At 37.6% G+C, this 3,887-nt stretch overlaps 1 protein-coding gene across 5 annotated transcripts in view; it reads left to right on the plus strand.

Annotated features, from left to right (window-relative positions):
* Nucleotides 1-454: 454 nt before the first annotated feature.
* adgrl1a (adhesion G protein-coupled receptor L1a) overlaps nucleotides 455-3,887 on the plus strand; it is a 96,219-nt gene continuing 92,786 nt past the window's right edge. For all 5 annotated transcript variants that reach the window (XM_067477100.1, XM_067477099.1, XM_067477102.1 and 2 more), the window contains exon 1: nucleotides 455-1,198. The gene's annotated coding sequence lies outside the window, so the exon portion shown is untranslated. The remainder of the gene's footprint in view (nucleotides 1,199-3,887) is intronic.

Consider the following 3,887-nt stretch of genomic DNA (forward strand, 5'->3'; position numbering starts at 1 on the left):
TGCACTTAAGTGAAGAATCCACAAGTCTCCTAATAAAGATGAGTTGTTGCAGGGTTGCTGTAACTGATCCCCCCACAATGTTGTTATGGCTTTTTTTTTTATTAATTCACTAAGCATACAGTATGAAACGTGTTGGATCTGTGTTGATGACCCATTATCGATCACTTCCACTGTCCAACACTAAAACATTATTCTGTATGTTTTTGAGCTACAAAATAAAGTTTACTCAGTGGAGCAACCCTACAAAGTTAATGCATTGAAGACATTAGCAGTAAACAGATCCATGTCTATACTTTCATATAGACATGGATCTATCTATATTTTACTTTAGAGAATGAATAAATGAATGACCTATTGTAACACACGAATCAAATGTTCCTCTTAAACTGAAAAAGCCAGTAGTGAATGCGCTATAGGTTGTAATAGGTGTGATGCAGAACTGCAGTGGCTGAAAATACCGCGTGAATGGTCCTGATGAGTGTGCGCTGCCTGCCGACGAAATGGGAAACTATAGACGAGTGATCCGCACGGTGCGTCAGGACGCACAGGATAACCGCAGATGGCCTGTGTATACTGTCCTAATTACAACAGGCAATGCCAAACCGTAGAGCATTTTTAGAGACACCGCCAAGGTGAAGAGTCTACAGTTGGAAAAAAGAGGCGCCCTGTGAACAGATAGACATCAGACACGCAATAGTCTGATTTGCCTTACACAGAGGTTTTGCGACGGGGGCACATTTTCTCACTTGCTCACCTTCGAGCCAGCGACGGACGACACGACTACACGACTTACATTTTGTTAATATTTGACCACTGTTTTGCATTTCTGTCACCGCTTGACGTTGTAGTAACTCGCCTGTTGTTACTCTTTTAAGAAGGACAATGGTGTCATCGCCGTTATTTATTTTGATGCCCGTACGGGCGCATTTTCGTGAGAATCTGCTCTGTTCGTGAGGATTTCCCCCCACGGTCTTCATCATATATTTTTTTTAGTCGCGTGGATTTTTCGTCGTGTTGTCTTTAAGATACCAGGCTATTAATTTTTAATTCTTATGCATCTGCACGAAGACGGGACCAAAGAGGGGAAAACGATTGATAACCAGAGAGGGAGAGAAGGAGAAGGAGGCAAGTGAGGAGGGAAGCGAGAATGAATGAGAGACACTGAGCAATCAAGGGAAAGGAGATTTGAGAAATCAAGGTAGGAACGAAGCACAGTTTTCATGTTATATGTTTTTAATACATGTGATATCAGTATGACGATTACAGCATGTGATGTGCACCACCCAGGCTTTTCAGTGAGGCGTTCAGTGGTGTAAGCTGATTTATTCAGGCTATTGATATTTTTATGCTTTGGCAGATCTGGAGTTCGTGTTTACTGGCGTCAACATCGGACGCTTCAAATTTACAGCGTGTGTTAGACGAGCTCTAAATTAGTGCGATTTAAGAGCAGGACTCCCGTTTGTGGGCCTAAGCATTGCTCCGTGGCCTGCACACCGATGGATTTGGGGGGAATTTTAATTAATATGGGCAATCTGGAAGCAGGAAAGACGACTTGTCTGTGTACTAGTCTCAAAAAGCTAAGTGAAACAGTTTTTTTAGTTCGGCAGATACAGGGAGATGAAATGAGAGAAACTGAGACAGATTATGAGTCTGTTGAAAAGTCCAAAAATAGAGAGAGCTGAAGTAACGTTAATTATTTCACAGACAAATTAGATTAAAAAAAAAAGTCCTGTGGTGTTGGTTACATGTGATTTTGGCAAAACTCCCAGTAACACTTTTTACTTTCTTGACTGAGCACAGATTCAGTGTTTCATTGACTATTGGAAGAATAAATGCATCAGACTAAAGAGAGTAGAGCCTCAAAGTGAAGCACTCTGTCCAATCCCCCATGTCCCCTACTACACCATTAATCCTCTATCTTTTTCAAGTTGTTACCTAAACGCCAGATGCTCAGAGGGGTTTGGAGCACCCCAGGAATTCTTGAGGAATATTCCACGGTGTCCCCATAAAAATTAGATCATCAATGTCACTTAAATCTGACTTACATGAAACCCCAATTAAAGAATATGCATCAATAGCCATTCTGATAAGTTAATGTCTCATATAACAAGTGTTTTTGCTCCCCACCACTGGAAAATCCCCCTTATATCCAAATTTAATCAAATGTGACCCTGTAATGTTTAAAAGTTCACACCATAAAAAAACGAGGCATCCTTGTGTTGTTTTTATGCTGATCTAATTCCCAATTTAATAATAAAATATCTAATAAAAAGGAATAAACAGCCTACATTGTAGTTATTATGGAAGAAATTAAACCTTTTGCCTTTGTGTGTTATTATGATAAAATTGAACCTGAGGAGGCAGGCAAGAAAGACAGTTATTTTCTGCTCGTAAGCCTTTTTCTCATTTCACCGGGGTGCATTGTGTTTGTCCTGCCAATTCTTGGGAAAAAATTGGCATGTCTACTATTCTGAAGGGGCTGAATGAAATTCAAATTCTTCAGGTGGTAAAACAGCAATATTGCAACTGTCTGATTGTGTTATCTGGGCATTCAAGAAGCCAGACTTGGAATTGGTTTACTGCCAAACACTCTCCCCAGGAAGACAGAAGGATTTATTTCCCCCTTGTCTGTGTGTCACATCAGCATCAGAAAAATTATTCCCGGCTTTCAATGGGTGAATAATAGTCATACATTAGCATGGCATTAACAATCGTCAGACTTTTAATAAGTCACTAATCATAATTAGATTTATTTCAGTGTGACTTCAGCATTTTGGGAGGCTCTGCAATACTGTAGTCAGGATTCAACAAGCACTTTATTCTGTTAAGGGCAATAGTTGTGGAGGAAATACTGTAAACAGAATTTTTTAGATTTATTAATTGCATTTAGTAAAAAGAATGTGTTCTGTGTGCATATATTCACACAACAAATACGTGCTCATATTTTCATATAAAGTACGTGTATGCAGACATACACAGGCACCCAATTAAGAAAAAATAGTGCCATGTTTCCAAAGTTATTAGTCTCATGCTTCCTGTGCATTGTTGTTCGTCTCACCTTTGAATAATATGTATGAACCACCTACAGCTCTTTGACAATTCTGACTGAATGAATATGTTAATAGAAAATAAGCAGAGAGTTGATATGGGTTTTAGAAAATAACCTGTTATGTCGCATGTCTGCAACAAAATTTATTTGTGCAGGTCCAAAAATTAAGTATAACATTCACAAAGCTTTAAAAATGACCAAAATCTTTTTGTGTCATGGTAACAATTCACAATGTCCATTGTCCATTTTGCCTGCATGGCTACTAATTACAGCAGTGGACACATTTTAAAATGCATGTCAGTAAAGATTGTTGATTTTGATACTGAATCCTGTCTTTAACCTGTAAATAAAATGAGTGGCATAAAGGGAAATAGAATATGGATTTTAGTGGAAAACATAATTGTATATTTCCAGTTTCCCCGCATTTGTAGGAATTCACCAAATCCACCATTCAATTATATTATCTAGTTTTAGATTTGAAAACTAAAGGCGATTATATTTTATTCATCATCTAAACAATTAAATAAGCCATGTCTGTCAGTTTAGATTTATCAGAAAAAAGGTAACACAAAACCATAATACAGTCTCAAAAGTTCTGTACAGTAATAAAGATGCCTTTTAGTCATGTGTAGGTTTTTCCAAAATTATTATGTGCAATGGTCCAAGTTTTTCATTCAGGGAAAAAACAATCTCCAATTAAAATATAACACATCACAAAAAAGATAACAAATACACATAAACCTCTTTATTTAGCTACAACACAGTAGAAAATACATTACTATTACTTTTTAGATGTTGCTCCTCTTGCAAGAAAACTCTTGCAACTATGTTAAAGACT

This window comes from Channa argus, chromosome 15 (genome assembly GCF_033026475.1).
Source record: "Channa argus isolate prfri chromosome 15, Channa argus male v1.0, whole genome shotgun sequence".
Taxonomy (NCBI): Eukaryota; Metazoa; Chordata; class Actinopteri; order Anabantiformes; family Channidae; genus Channa; species Channa argus.